At 41.4% G+C, this 16,805-nt stretch overlaps 1 long non-coding RNA gene across 1 annotated transcript; it reads right to left on the minus strand.

Annotated features, from left to right (window-relative positions):
• Positions 1-1,485: 1,485 nt before the first annotated feature.
• Positions 1,486-9,342, minus strand: LOC113225043. Its single transcript, XR_003309658.1, has 3 exons — positions 9,240-9,342; positions 4,527-4,608; positions 1,486-1,685 (listed from the first exon to the last, which is right to left on the minus strand). It is a non-coding gene; the product is annotated as an uncharacterized LOC113225043 (long non-coding RNA).
• Between the last annotated feature and the right edge of the window lie 7,463 nt (positions 9,343-16,805).

The following is a 16,805-nucleotide window of genomic DNA, read 5'->3' on the forward strand; positions in this document are numbered from 1 at the left end:
GTTGAAGCCTGTAAAGTTTGGGAAAGGATACCTGCTTTATTTTTCAATCCTCAAACAACCCTATCCAGTAGCAACTGGTATTATCTTCATTTTACAGTTGGGGAAACTGAGGTGTGGGAAGATTAAGTGGCACATTCAACTCATACAGTCAGTAAGTGACTCAGTTGGGACCCAGACACAAATCTGCTTGCCATCAAAGCCTGTGTTCTGATTCATTCGCTGTGCACCCTTTATCTATGCCACAGTCTGTGCCCAGGAGGAAAAAAATGATATAAAATGAAACAAGTTGAGAAATACTAGAACAGTCTGTGATATTTCTTTCAGCACTCCATCTTCCTCTCTTATGCTCTAATATTTTGTTCTGTTAAGCATTTCAGGACACCGGCGGCCTGATAAGTAATAATGAGCTGGATGTAAACCAAAGGCCTCAAGGAGAGATGACTGCTCGCAATGACATCTCCCCCCATGGGACAATTTCATGATATCACATAATACAAGGGAGGGGAGATGCCGCCATCCCTTTCTATTAATACCATTCAGTGAAAATTTTAAAGAAACAGGACTTCATCAGCTGCCGTGGCTGGTAAAGTGGCCAAAGGCCTTAGTCTCTGTAACTCTGAGAGCCCTCCGAGGCTGCGCATTCAGAGCATGTCGGGCCAATGAGCACCCCCATTAGCTGAGCAGCCTCTCTAATTAGCACAGCCCCTGAGGAAGGAGGGCAGAGGTCTGGGTCAATGCAGAGAGGGTCCTGCCCTCTCTGTGGATCACGGTCCGGAGAACAGGTTTCACAGGGTCTCTAATGTGCATTTGAATGTCTTGCTCTGTGCTGTCACGCCCTGGCTTGAATACAGATGAACCCTGCTGAAATGCAGCAGCTGCTACAGGGAGGGGGCTGGCTGGAGCCTAATGTCTGCCAGAAGACGGAGAATTCCTCCACCCAGGGGCTCTCAGCTGGGGCTCCCTGAAACTAGAACACACTTAAGATATCAGTAACAGGGGGTTGCACCCAAAACAAGGGAGGAGGGCATACTTATGGCACTCAGCATTCAATAATTCCAGAGAAACTTTGTAGAGGTCTTTACATTTACCAATTTTGTTTAAGCAGTTTTTGTTTTAATTATACATGGCATAGGTGGTGGAAATCATCATCTTTCATGATAGCTGTGCTCATGTACAGCAGTTACTATATCCCAGGCACTATTCTGAAAATTCTTAAAATATTAACTCATTTACTGTGTACATGAATGCTGTAAATTACATAATCCATTCTTATCATAATTTCACAGGTGAGGAAGCTAAGACACAGGCAGGATAAAGAACTTTTCTTTCAGGCTAAACAATTAAATTATGAGGCTGGGATTTAAACCTAAACAAGTGTGCACCATGGTTGTATCAGTTAGCTTCTGCTACGTAACAAACATCCCAAAGCTTAATGGTTTAAAATGGCATGTTTATTATTCTTAATTATTATGTGAGTGACATGGTTCTTCTGGTCTGTGTCATCTCAGCTGATCTCTTTGGTCAGCTAGCAGCTCTGCCAGGGCTGGATGGTCTAGGATGGCCTCATCCATGTGTCTGGTGGGTTGGCTTCAGGTTGGCTGGGGTGCTGGGAATGACTTGGCTGTGTGTCCCTCATCACCCAATAGGCTGTCCTGGATTTATTCACATGCAGGTGCCACAGGGTCCTAAGATGAACAAGAGAGGGAAGAGTCTCAATGAGCAAGTGCTTTTAGGGCCTCTGCTTGTGTCACATTTGCCAGTGGTCCATGGGTCAAAGCAAGTTACCAAGCCAGCCCGAGTCAGTGTGGGAGGGGAATGCCCAAGGAATAAATAAGGTCTATTTTTACAATCTCCACAATAGTCTGAAATCTGAACCATTCATTTGTCTGCCTCATAGACTTCCAGTAGTCCTAACCCAATTTTGGTTCTCTGTGGGGCCCAGAGCAGGAATAGTTGAAAGAAAAATCTCAACTATTTTCCAAAAGGGGCCACATGCTTCTCACCCATGCCCAAGTCATTCCTACCTTTCTTCCATTGCCCCCACCCAATTATCATCCCCGCCACCACCACCACCATTGTGGGGAAATGAAATCTGATTAAGTGCTCATGGATGGAAAAGAAAATGGATTGTGATTCGGGGAATTTGAATTTAGTTACTCGAAACTAGCTGTGGGACCTTGGGCAGGTCACTTCCATTTCTTTGACCCTCAGTGATTTTTACTTTTTCAATGTAATAGCCCCAATTTTTCTATAAACATGAATTCAGTTCCCACTGTGTGCTAGGCATTGCACTGAACAACACAGATACCATTGTGAAAACAGACACAGTCCTTGACTTTATGAAGCATATAGCATAATGGGATAAATAGATGTTAATCAAATAATCTCCATAATGAGTATATAATTACAGACTGAGATAAGTGCTCTGAAGGACAAGAGCTCAATTCTATAAGAAGTTACTACAAAGGAGTCTGGTGTAGACCATGAGAGAGGAGCATGAAGGAAAGTCCCTGTCAAGTGAAGGACAGTTGAGAGGAAATTAACTGGGAGAACCAAGGCAGATGACATTGAACCCAGAGTTATTGGGAGAAAATTCTCCATAGATCTCTTGCATTTCTGCATGTTTTGAAAGCAGAGGGCCTGTCTGCCTTTGTCTTGGGCTATATTTTCAAGGATATTTGGAAAACAACCTTGAAAGATAGAGATGATAGCTTCCTCTACAGCAATGGGTAGGCATGCTCACTGCCCATTATAGAAGATTCAGGTTCCAGCTGGGTGTGGTGGCTCATGCCTGTAATCCCAGAGCTTTGGGAGGCCAAGGTGGGAGGACTGCTTGAGGCCAGGAGTTCGAGACCAGCCAGGGAAACATAATGAGACCCTGTCTCTAACAAAACAAATTTCTTTTATAATCAACTGGGCATGCACCTGTAGTCCTAGCTACTCACAAAGCAGAGGCAAGAGAATCACATGAGTCCAGGAGTTTGAGGTTACAGTGAACTATGATTGCATCTACCACACCCTAGCCTGGGCAACAGGGCAAGACCCTGTCTCTAAAAAAAAAAAAAAGAAAAGAAAGAAAGAAGAAAAAATTCAGTTTCCCTCTTCACATCACACTCTTGGAACTGGGGCTTAGAGAACCAACACAAAAATGATGATATTCTGGACTCTGCTATTGGTATGAGTCATAAATTATCCTTTATCTCTGACCCAGGTATCTCACGTCTTTTGCAGCATCCTTGAAGCTAAGGCCAACTAACAGGTTAGCTTGCAAGGAAGTTAAAACTCAGATCCTTCATGGTTCTTAATATTTGCAGGTTCCCTCAAAAAAGTGACATACAAACTGGAGCTTAAAGGATGAATAAAGCAGGAGGACAGAGGGAAGGAACAGAGTTCTAGGCAGTGAATATGTGCAAAGACTTGGAGGTGATGGAAAGCAAGGACACACCAAACAAAATTTGCTCAGTCTAGCAGGACTACAGAACCTGGTGATGAAATGGAAAGAGATGAAGCCAGAGGGGTGGGAAGGAGTGGGAAGATGATGTTTAGCCGTGTTAAGCAGGGAGACTTTATCCTGAAGGCAAGTGTAAACCACTGAAGGCTATTTTGGGCAGATTGGACTCAAAAGCCGTTGAGGGAAATTTTGAATGCCCTCTACCACCTTAGCCTCCAGAACTTTTTCTACCGGAGTACCGCCCATGAAATAGCCTTGGTTGCAACATAGGTTGGCATAGCAACTGATGATGTGGTTGTTTTCACCACAGTTTTATTTTTATTATCTCTAGATTGTCAAGCTGGCCCTAAGTGTTTGGACAATCAGAGAGCACTGGATGTGGGGAAGAGAGCTGGAAAACCAACCTCCCTCTGGCTGAAGAGTGAATAGCAAAAAGAAGGTAATTTATTTTGCAAGACTGAGACCACTAACCAGTCCTTTGTGGCCTGACTAGTGACTGCTTGTTTAAGCCAGTCAGGCCAGGTAAAATAAACTCTTTCCTATAACTTATGCAATACATAGTGAGAGACATTACACCTGGGGCTTCAAAAAGAACTAATTTCCCTTATCTGAGTGTATGTGGGATATACAGTATATTTGAGTGTAGAGTCAGACCACTTGGGTTTAAATCCTGGCTTTATGACTTCAGGCAAATGAATTAATCGCACTGTGCCTCAGTATCCCAACCTGACCTAGCTCAACAGGCTGCCATGAAGATTACATATGTAAAGTGTCCAGAACAGTGTGTGGCATCTTACATGCATTCAAGAAATATTGACTATCATTATTAGTGTTTATTTGAAATATACATCCTCACAACTTCTATCGTTCAAAAACTTCAAATATTTACCTCATTCCTAATAGAGCAGGTATCATGCAGCAAATTAAACACCTGTGGCTACCGCATCATTTTTTTTCAAAGAAACTCCGTCTTAGAGTCTGTGGAAATCACTAAGCTTTGATATTCAAAACCTGCCAAAATACCATTGAATGGCCCTACTTCAACACAATTTGTTGATGGCTCCCAAGTACTTACAAAGTTTTCTTCCTGAGGGAGATCTGGGGCTTGTGGATTAGGGGGTCGTCCACAATTGCCAGTGGAATCCAGAGTCTTTAAACTGGGGAAGATCCACAGAACATGAAAAACAATAAACTATTATTGTTTTAACCCACCGTTTCAAAGTGGTTAGTTAGGAAGACACAACTGATAGAGGAAGCAGATTCCTCGCGATGCTCCCTAAGATTCTGACTCATGAAGTCTAGGGTAGGGTCTGGGTAGTTACTGTTGACTTACGTCTCCAGGTGATTCCAATTTACTTGATTTCCATCAGGGTTCCCTCCAACCTTTCCTGATGATAAGAATCACCTGGAGATTCCTAGACCCTCACCCAGACCTTCTGAACAAGAAAGTCCAGGGGAGAGCTCTGGGAATTGAGAGACTAAATATACAGGTGGACAAAGGCTTGACCATAATAAAATTGAATTCTGAACCATTCTCTGTAGCAAACCCTCCAGGAAGCCAAACAACAACTCCTGCAGCCATCAGCTCAGAAGAACCAAGACTTAATCAATAACTGACAATTTTCCTAGTTCTTTTGATTTATTATTGTTTTTTGGAAAGATGGAAGTCTTACTATGTTTCCCAGGCTGGTCTCAAACTCCTGGGCTCAAGCGATCCTCCCACCTCAGCCTCCCAAATTGTTGAGAACGTAAGCGCAAGCCACTGCACCTGGCCCAATTTCCTTAATTCTTGGTCTTGTTTCCCATTTAAGACCAACCAGAGAAAGTCAAACATGCCCCCTAACAAATCACATAGGGTTTCCTGCCCCTAGTTAACTTGTCTCTAGCTTCTCCCGGCCAGCAGCCTCCACTCAGGGCCCACCTGAAGTCTCCCCCTGCTTCCCGCCTCTAAAGCCTCCCCACTCCTCCGCCTACCTTTGAGCCTCTACCAAACAGAAGTGAGGATGGCTGACTCCCTTGCTGGAGCAAGCCCCAAATAAATATCCTTTGCTTGTTCTCATTTGGGTGGTCTTTTAAAAATTACAACTGAATTTATATATTTGATAAAAACAAGTGATTCTTATCATTGGGAAAATTTGGAAAACACCCTCCCAGACCTTGTTGCTCAAAATGTGATTCCCAGAAAAACAGCAGCAGCATTGAAATGTAGAATCTCAGTCCCCACCTCAGACTTACTGATTTTTAACAAGAACCCCCAAGGTGATCCTCCAGCACACGAAAGTGTAAAAAGCATTAACCAGGAGCATTGATTAAGTCAGCGGGTCTCAATCCTGGGAGCACATTAGAATCCTCTGGGGTTGATTTGTTAGTCCTGGGTAGGACTTGCACATCAGTGGTCGTAAAAGCTCTCCAGGTGATTCTTATGTGCAGCCAGTGCTGAGAATCACAGATGTAGGACAAGGGTTCCCACACTTCGGGGGTTGTCAGAATCATCTGGAGAACTCACCAGGTGCACAGAAGTCCTGACTTGATAAAAGAGGATGCGCCTGGGCCTTGCTGGTCTTACCAAGTTCCCAGGTGATTCTGAAACTGACCAAAGTATGAAAACTGATGTAGGAGAAGTGCTCTAAGGGAAAGAGTCTCATGGAGACCTCCTTGGAACTCCAAGGAGGGTGAGACGGTTCTTGTTTCTTCCCCATATCTTCTCCTTCCTCAATTCGACTTGGCCAGCACCACGGCTCATAAAGTTTATGGAATGAAAGAACTCAGAACTGGAGGGAACTGAAGGCATCTTCAAGTATGAAAAACAGAGATTTGCCAGCCAAATTCAGCTCATGACTGTGTATTTTTTTTATTAGATAGTTTTATGGTTTTTAAGGTTTAAATCCATTGCCAACCTTTTTTTGTTTGTTTGTTTTTTTTTTGGAGACAGAGTCTCACTCTGTTGCCCAGGCTGGAGTTCAGTGGCACGATCTCGGCTCACTGCAATCTCCACCTCCTGGGTTCAAGCGATTCTCCTGCCTCAGTCTCCCGAGTAGCTGAGACTATAGGCTCCTGCCACCACGCCCGGCTAATTTTTTGTATTAGTAGAGACGGGGTTTCACCATGTCAGCCAGAATGGTCTCAATCTCCTGACCTCGTGATCCACCCGTCGGCCTCCTAAAGGACTAGGATTACAGGCGTGAGCTACCACTCCTGGCCGCCTACATTTTTTAAAAGGAGATTGAATTTTCAGATTCTTCTGGAAGCTCAAAGGACCTGGCAAAGAGGGACAAGGGAGGAAGAGGGAGGGGAAGGAGGGGGAAGGACAGAATGGAGAGATGGAGGTGAGGAAGGGGAATAAGAGGGGGCAGAAGGACGGTGAGGGGGAGATATCTTCTGTGTCTTATTTTAAATTTTTTTTTTTATTTTTGTGGGTACATAGTAGACCACATTCCTACATGACAGCAATTGGCCAGAACAGTCCTTTAAAATGCAGCCTGTGCTCACCAGTTTGCCACAGTCCCTGCCTGATCCACATCACTCATTTTTGTTACCCGCTTGGCCCTGCGAGCATCTAATTTGGAGTCTTTATATAGAGAGAGTTCAACCTCGTCTTTTGTGGAAGAAAAAATCGAGCCCTATACTCCAGTGGAAGCTGTTTGTCCAACGTCCCTCACTTATGGCCAGAACCGGGACTTGGATCAAAATTCTGACTGCTTTTTGCTTGTAGGGGTTTGGGGATTCTGTTGGGTTAGCTTCTCCCTTCCTGAGATCCCAGCCAGAGGCCAAAGACCTAGATCTCCTCAGTTCCCACTTAGAATCCAGGGCAAAGCACTTTGAAGTATAGGCAACCTCTGCTCTTGGCTTCTGGGCTGTCACCTACTCAGACACTCCTGTGCAGCAATTTACTTAGCCTCTCTGCACGTCAACAAACTCATCTACACAATGAGAGTAACAACGGTGCCTGATCTATAGGTTGTTTTGAGAGTTAAATTACATTGTGAGACATAGGAAGGGCTCCATAAGTGAACATTAAATGACATTAATGATTTTTTTTCAACGTATGTGCTCATCTGAGAGCACCACCACTGTCCAGCTTTAAAATGGTGTTCAGTTTCTGCCAGTCTCAAACTGACTCAGAAAGCAATGTGTTGAGAGAGCCACCTATTGGAGAATAGCATTAGGCAAAGCTCTTAAAATGTGCTAAGCCTCAGCTTTTTGTCATCTGTAAAGTAGGGATAATAATAGCACTTACTCCTTAGAGTTGCCATGAAGTTTAAATGAGATAATGCATGTAACAGCGTTGCTTATCAAGTGCCCAGCTCCCAATCAATAGCCTTGGGATTTTGACTCCTTGAAGCAGAGTCACCACCTAGTGGCATTAAGAGAGTAAGTAACTCCAGGCTTCGCAGGGCATAAGAGAAAAGAATGGCAAAAATACAGTCCCCCATGAGTGGTGGGAACAAAGGTCTGATTTGACTGTGGAAGTCAAATTCAGGAAGTGACTGGCCCCTCCATGAGCTTAGGAGTTGTCCCCAAGTCCATTCCCAGACCACTCTCTGCCATTGCACTCCATGCTCCATAAAAACCCTGGGTTTTCAGCTCGTTTGGGAATTCTCCTCTTGACCTTGGCCATCTGGAGTCTGGAATGAACTTCCTGGCACCTGGGCTTGGTTCATGGTTGTCTCAGTCATTGAGACTGCTCTCACAGAGCACCATAGACTGGGTGGCTTAAACAACAAGGTTCTTGAGGCTGGAAGTCTGAGATTAGGGTGCCAGCATGTTGGGTTCTTGGTGAAGGCTCTCTTCTTGGTTATGACCTTACAGGGTCTTTCCTTGGTGAGTGCAACGAGAGAGAGGGACAAGGGAGGAAGAGAGAGGGGAGGGAGGGGGAAGGAGAGAATGGAGAGATGGAGGTGAGGAAGCGGGGATAAGAGGGGACAGAAGGAGAGTGAGGGGGAGATATCTTCTGTGTCTTCTTTTAAATTATTTTTTTCATTTTTGTGAGCACGTAGTAGCTGCATATGTTTATGGGATACATGAGATGTTTTGGGATAGGCATGCAATGTGCAATAATCACATAACAGAAAATGGGGAATCCATCCCCTTAAGCATTTATCCTTTTTGTTACAAACAATCCAATTATACTCGTGGTTATTTTTAAGTGTGCAGTTAAATTATTTTGACTATAGTCACCCTGTTGTGCTATCATATACTACGTATTAATAATCGCAGCATGGAAAATGGGGTATTCATCCTCTCAAACATGTATCCTTTGTGATTACAAACAATCCAATTATACTCTTTTAGTTATTTTAAAATGCAAAGTTAAGTTATTATTGTGTGCCTTCCTCTTTTAATAAGAACCCTAACCTCACCATGAGGGCCCCACTCTCATGACCTAATCTAACCCTAATCACCTCCCAAAGCTTGGGAGCCATGGTATTTAACCATTTTCAAATACCATCACATTGGAGGTTAGAGTTTCAACATATTAATTTTGGGGGGTATGAAAACATTCCATCTGTAACAATGGTTACTTGGCTTACTCTTTGACCACTAGCTTGGTTAAGGTGGCCAGTTTCTGGACCCAACTATTTAGCTCATTCGTAGATCCGAATTTGACTGTGTGCCATTCACATGGCTGAAGCCAGCTGGTCTTCCCCAGCATGAATAAGAGCTGCTCTTCCCCACTTCGCAATGTGGCCAGCTAGAGATGCCCTTGCCCTTCCATAAGAGCCCTGGAAACTGCCCCTGCCCTGCCCAGAAAAACCCAAACCACAGTAAGGTGGCATCATCTACTCACCGTAAGCCACTCATCAGTCTACAAAAGTCCTCTGTGCTGGTTTCTAACAAGGTCACCTGAGGCTCCCCCTCTCTTCCACTATCCTCACCCTGTTTCTTACTTCTCCCCAAGCAGAAGCCATCATCAAGAGCAAGACATTCTTTCTGCAAAGAGAAAGAGTGCTGTTAGGATGAGTTGAGTTTGAGGATATCTTATTTTTTCCCACCATCCAAAAAAACAGACAGGGAGAGCCATGCCATGTGAATGGTGCCTCTCTCCACCCTTTCTCTTCCTCCCAGTTTCTTTATTAAGACAGATAGAGGGGACTATATCCATGAAGATGAAAACAGAAATTCATTCATTTCTTTCTTTCAATAAATATATAATAATCACCTACTATGAGACAGGAACTGTTCTAGCCGTTAGAGATTCAGCTGAGAACAAAACAGATAAACATGCATCCTCCCTGGACCTGAATTTCAAAGCAAAGAGATGGACAACAAATCAGATAAATAATGAAAACACATACTGTGTTAGTGATAGGTGCTAAGGAAGAAAAAAGCCAGGGAAATGAGAAGGTGACATTTGGATACAGACCTGGAAGTGGCAAAGGAGTCAACCATATGGATATTTGGGAGAAGGACATTCCAAATGGAGGAAAGAGCAAGTGCAAAGCCCTGAGATTAGATTGTGGGTTGTTCCAGGAGCAACAAGGAGGCCAGTGTGTCGGGGGTGGGTGAGTCAGGGTAGAACTGTGGTCAAAAGGGGACTGGATGGGCTGGAAGGTGAAGGTCTTGTCACCCTCTGAAATGGGAAGCACTGGAGAGATGATGATCAGAGGAGTGACAATATTAAATTAAGCAAAATTAATTTAAATTAATCTAAATGCTTAATTTAGATTAATTATGCTTAATTTAACTGGAGCCAGAGTGATAGGCAAATGAGTAGATGGACAGATGGATGAATGGATAGCTAGATGTGTGGATGCATTCATGAAAGGATGAATGAGTGGATGGATGGATGGATGGATAGATGGATGGATAGATGGATAAATGGATGGTGGATGGATGGATGGATGGATGGATAGATGGATGGATAGATGGATGAACGCATGGATGAATGGATGGATGGATGGATGGATAGATAGACGAATGACAAGGATGGTTTCCCCACTTCCGCTTGTTCAAACTATAGAGTTTTGAATAGTCCATTTTAGAACAATTCATGGAGCTCACCACCCACCTAAGGATATTCCAGCAAAGCCCCAACTTAAAAAAAAGAAAGAAAGAAATGTTGTGTGCATAGCTGAAGCCCTAAGGAGGCAAGGAGCCTCATCAGATGCCTGGGAGAAGCTGGAACTAGAGCCTCCCTTCCTCTTTAGTCCTCCCAACTGAGGTGAGAGACATTCCAAAAACTGAGATTTGGACACTCAGGGGAATTTTTAGTTTGTGTGAAGCATCTGCTCACTTAGAGCTTGGTGCATGGTTCTTTTTGTAAGCATGTTTTACATAACCTTGCATAAAGAGGACTCTCGGGACCATGCCTGTCCCATATATAGTAAGTATTCCCAGGAGCCCAGGGAGAAGGGCTGCCAACCATGGGGAAATACCTAAAGGGCTTGCTGTCTGGGTGACATGGAGAAAAGTTTGTGCCTGTATTATATCCAAATACTTATCCAAGGACACATTCCTCCTCCACTGCCTCAGGAAACAACCTTTTTGTTGTTAAATGTCCAGGCTCCCAGGGGGCACCTAGCCCTGCCCAGACTGTTCTTCTGGCTGTACCTTTCCTATAGCCACAGGGAGACTGGAGAAAGAAAGTTTATCAAAAATAAAACCCACTTTGACTACTTCAGCAGACGATGTCCCAGGAATGGTTAGTCATGCAATTCCAAGTCTAGATTCAGTCTGGCCACAAAAGCTTCTTCTATTCCGCACAGTCATTAGCAACCCTGAAATCAATAGACTGCCCATGCCAGCCCCAAGAAATGCAAAAACAGTCATAGCCACAGCTCTGGTTAAGCTATTGTGGTGTTTTAGGGGCTCACGGAGGGAGGCAGTGGAGAGAGCGGCAATCAAATGAGTGGATATTTCCCCCCTTATCATAAAGATATTTGAATTGCAGGTTATGTATATGTGGCTGTGAGGGTCTTTAATCTCTCTTTCTGTTTCTGTCCCCCTCTATCTCTCTCTCTCTCTCTCTCTCTCTCTCTCACACACACACACACACACACACAGACACACACACACACATTTAGTCTGTATATCTCTTTTGCTTTTATATATTGCATTGGCAAGCATATACAATGAAAATGGTGCCTGAGACTGTTAGTCAAGGAGAGAAAAAAAGTCTGCATGAGGAAAAAACAAAAGATTCACATATGGGACAAAAGTTCAAGGGGATATCTTAAGTTATGATTAAGATGCAGCAACGAGAAATAATTGCCTGCTTACCATACCAAAAAAAGACAAAAATGCTTACTTTCAAAGTGGAGAAATCAACCCATATATTTTAATTTGTCTGTAAAAAATATTTAACAAAATAAAAACCTCTCATAGAAATCTACAAAGAAATACACAAATAAGTAAATACTTTCATTTATAAAAATATGTTTTAAATGAGTATTTATTGGTACCAAATATGTTATACATTGTTAAGGGAAAAATAAAATAACATGAGATTTTCATTTCTAATAATCTAATAGGTTGGACATCTTGGGAAAACCCCTGGCACAAAACATGTAGAAATTCTTCTAAATGAATATACGAACAGCATCCAAATAGCGTAAATCCCCAGATGTCAAAATATGAAATGGCAGCTGAAAAGCAGAGTGACAAGTTGACACTGAGGCTATAGCAAGCCTAGGGGCATTTGCCAATCTCAGTAATCAAGAGGTTTTTTTTTTTTTTTTTTTTTTTTTTTTACAGTTTTACAGATTTTAGCAGTCACATGAGGAGAAATGACCAAAGTCCTAGACCTGCCCATGGTAGGAATATACCTGCACAAGGTCAGGACCCTCAAAAGGCTATTCTTTTGATGAGAGGTTTGCCTAGAAAATAATTCACCCACTGGCAAAGGAATAAGACTAAGGATACCTGTTGAAATCAGTTCAATTCAAAAGGAAAAATATTTCCGTGACAGTTCATTACCATAGAGTCATTCTCATGTGGATTTGAGATTCCAATTATACTTTCTACATGGTTTGGAAAACCCCAGCAGAAAAATTAGAAGAGTGAGTCCACACTGGTAGCCCTTCAGAGTACCTAGAAGAAGAAAATGCAAATTCTCCCTGGAGGTACCCTTCCTCAACCCAGGTCGCCCAGGAATCCACAGATAATACCCTATTAAACATTAGCTCAATAGCCAAAACTAAAAAAATACACAAAAGAATAACCATGAGTGAAAATAAGTAGAAACAATGAAGAACACAAGAACTTTAGACCCCCAAGAACTCTGCAATGTAGAATTGTCAAGTTCAGAATATGAAATATATATTTTTTAAAAGGAGAAAAACTAAAACATTCAAAAACAGAGGTAAGAGTAAAAAATAATCAAATGTAACTCTTGGAAATAAAAAATAATTTAAATTAAAAACCCAGTGAACAAATAAACCAACAGATTGTAAACAAATGAAGATAAAAATAATGGCCTAGAAAATAGACCTGAATAAACTACCTAGAATATTGCACAGAGAGATAAAGAATGTAAAATTATGGAGTGGTTAAGAGGCACTGATTCTAGAATACATATTTAATAATATTGCCTAAATAAGGGAATATAATGAAGATAAACAATCCTCGCAGAGAGAATAAATGAGGATTTTCCAAACTGATAAAGAAATTAACCTTCAGACTCAGAAAGCATACAAACACAAACTGTTTTTCAAAAAACTTAACACCTGTGCACATTGCAGTGAAATTGAAAAATACTCAAACCACTCCCCATTGCCAAAGAAAAGTATACTAAAGGCAGCCTGAAATTAAAGACAAAGCAGTGGAGTTTGAGTAGCAGAAGACTTTCAATAGCAGCAATGGAAACTTGAAGATAATAGAATGAGATCTTAAATGTGCTGAAAGAAAATAACTGTTAACTCAGAATTGTATACCTAGCTAAACTATCATTCTCTAACAGGAACTAAATAATGCCATTGAAGAAAAATAAAATATCTTCACTAGGGAATTAAAGGAAGTATTTTAGGAAGAAAGAATGTGCATCCCAAAAGAAAGGATCAAATAAAACAAGGAAATGTGCATAGAATCAGGTTTGTGGATTCAGTGGTCTTATGTAAGTTTGGTCAAAATCATAACAGCAAAAGACATCTCAATGGTGCCATAAAGTAGAGATAAGCAGTTGCTCCTTTTGCAGATGCTAATGCGTGCAAAAGTTCCCCTCTAATACAAGCTGGTCCAGAAAACCTTTTGCCATCAGTATTTTAGAAAGTTTTTTTCTGACTATGTTGTACAGTTCCTTCCATTGCTCCTAGGGTACTCTTCCTTCTGTATGAACTCAACCTGAAACTTTATCCTCCCTCAAAGCTACAGAGCTGTTAATTTTCCAGATAACCCTTCAAATCCACATGCTAGTTTTCTACTCAATTGATTGCAATTCTGAATAAATCAGCCTGATATCTCAAATGAGGAGAAAGCGTGTTCAAGTAATCTGTTTTGTATTAACCACAATTTCTTTTGCCTTATGAAGACATTTGCCAAGAGAAAAGTAAGGCTGTTGGCAGCTTTCATTAATTTTTTCCCATTGGTCTTTGATTTCACGAATAGAATTGCTAAAGATGAAGGAACTTGAGATAAATTTTCCTGTAATAAGTCATCTAAACAGTCTGCATCTTTATTTCACTACAGGAACAAGAAAAATTAAGACAAGATTGGGGACAGATCAAATCTCTCTCCATTTTTTAAAAAACAAGGGTGTATTATAGCCAAGTCCTCTAACTTAGACATTGGTAACTTGATATTCTTCTCCATGAATTGAGTCCATGTCATTCTTCTATTAAAAATAGGAAGAGAAGCATATGCTCATATGCTGAGGACATGGTTGTAATACCCTATACCAAGATTTACTGCCATGAATCTCATGAGACAAGTCACTCTGGTGCTTAACTGCAGTAAAAAGAAATAGCTCGATGTCAGTCTTATAAACCTGAAAATTATTGTCTTGGTAGACATTCCCCAAATTCATTAGATCAATATTAAATGACTCTCTACAGCAAGTTAACATTTTTTAGTACCTGTGAATATTTTGCTGCTATTCATAGGGCATACTCATAGGGAGATAGAGCTGTTAAAGTCAAATGCTTTTAAGAAACATGACTGAGATTTTTCTAGTCCATGCAAAAATAATGGTATGAACAAATTCATACAGGTGAGAAAACATAGTTCGTTCAATAACTGTGAATATTGCTACTAAATGAATTTTAGCGGGGGAAAGCAGTACATTAAATTGGAGAAATAAGTAGGAATCCATTCATAAAGACTGTATTAAGCCATGCTGACAAATTGGAACTTTATCTTATAACTAGATTTTCCACCCAAAGAGTTTTGCTCTGGGAAGCAGCAAAAAAACACTGCATGCCAGAAAGTGTGGAATGTATCCAATGCAGTATACAAACGTCAATTTATAGCCTTAAATAATACTTATGTTTAAAGAGAAGAAAAAACATTTCATCCTAGAATTTTGAAAGGGAAAAATAATTATGTTCAAACAAAAATAAAACCAAAGAAATAACTGGGCTCTCAAATCACATTTTATACCTCACGTTTTATCTGTGTCCTAGCTCTCAAAATATTCTTACCCCTTTTTGCCATATGCAAACTCCTACTCATCCCTCATGACTCAAATTCAACATAAGTTTTGTGAAATATGCCCTGATTACCTCTGTACTAACATTATAACTTGAAATATTATGTATAATATTTCAGTTTTGCCATAATTTCTATGTGTCTGTCTCCACCTCTAGACTGTGACCCTCTTAAGGACAAGAACTGTTTTTTCTTAATTTTTATCTTTTTTATCCCCAGCTCCTGAACAGATTCTGGCATATAGTAGGCATTCATCATACCTATTTCATATTTATTGAATGGATGAATAGCCCCATGGCTCTAGATTTATAAATGAAGTTATCCAACAGATAAAGACTATCCAATCACTAGGTAATCAGGTCCTGCATCAATGTTCTGGATCCTGAGATAAGTCTAACTCACAAAGTGTAAGAGCCCCTAGTAAACGCTTTTCTAATGAACTGGGAAAATGTTATCCACCACAAAGTAAGGAACTAAGCCTTAGTAATATCACTATATTGATGTCCCAGTAGGATCTGGGGTCAAAGATCTGTGGTATGGAAGTAATGCAAAATTCAGCACTGGGGCTGCAAGAAATATCAGAAGATTTCAGACCTTATAAACAACCATGGTCCTAGGGAAATTTATTGAGAAATGTATTTATCAGGGTTGGTGACATCTAGATTTGAATTTGTCTGCTCCCCCCCCCCCCCCCCCTTTTTTTTTTTTTTTTTTTTTCCCCAGGTTGGAGTGCAGTGGTGTCATCTCACTCACTGCATCCTCCGCCTCTGGGGTTCAAGCAATTCTCCTGCCTCAGCCTCCCAAGTAGTTGAGATCACAGGGGCCCGCCACCACGCCTGGCTAATTTTTGTATTTTTAGCAGAGATGGGGTTTCACCCTATTGGCCAGACTTGTCTCAAACTCCTGACCTCAAGTTATCCACCCTCCTCAGCCTCCCAAAGTGCTGGGATTACAGGCGTGAGCCACCATGCCCGGCCTGCCTGCCTACTCTCTAAGTCACTCATACAGGATGTTTTCTGAGCCTTGATCACTACTGTCTTCTTAGCATATCATTAATTTCTGTGTAATACAAGGGTCATAGACCATCACTGTGACACAGTAATTCCCCAAATGTAGAGAATTGAATTCTTTACATTTCTGAGCAGAACTGAGAAGATTATGTCTCAAAAACTTATTCAGTGTTAACAGGACAGAAAGTATCCTTGAGTCAGAAATGTCATTTTGTAGAGTAGCAAAGAGAATGTAAAAAATTCCAGATGAGGATCTGGTTAAAAAGGTAAATGTCCAGAAAAGGCAAATCTTTAGAGACAGAAGGTAGATTCATGGTGACTGGGACTGCGGGTGGAGGTAGAGATTAAGTGTAAATGGGCTCAGGGGATCTTCTTGAGTGATGGGAATGCTCTAGAACTAGATGTGATGGGTGCACGACTCAGCCAAGTTGCTAAAAATCATTGAACTACACACTCGAAATGGGTGAATGTTAGGTATGATATGTTAATTATGCCTCAATGAAGTTGAAGTTTTTTAAAAACGCAGTTTTAGAACATCAAGGCAGCAACAGTGTTTGCTCAGAGAGCATTCACAGCCTATTTGGACACAGCCACATCAAGAATTAAGGAGATGGAAATCAGGGAAGACCTAAGAAGGGGTTTATGATAGGATATTCACTGCAGCGCAGTTGTTTAACTTGTCATTTAGAAAATGTCAAGCATATAGAGAAGTAGAGAGGATGGCTTAACAAATCTAGCACCCGGCTTCAACAGTTACTCAATTG

Source organism: Piliocolobus tephrosceles, chromosome 17, assembly GCF_002776525.5.
Source record: "Piliocolobus tephrosceles isolate RC106 chromosome 17, ASM277652v3, whole genome shotgun sequence".
Lineage (NCBI taxonomy): Eukaryota > Metazoa > Chordata > Mammalia > Primates > Cercopithecidae > Piliocolobus > Piliocolobus tephrosceles.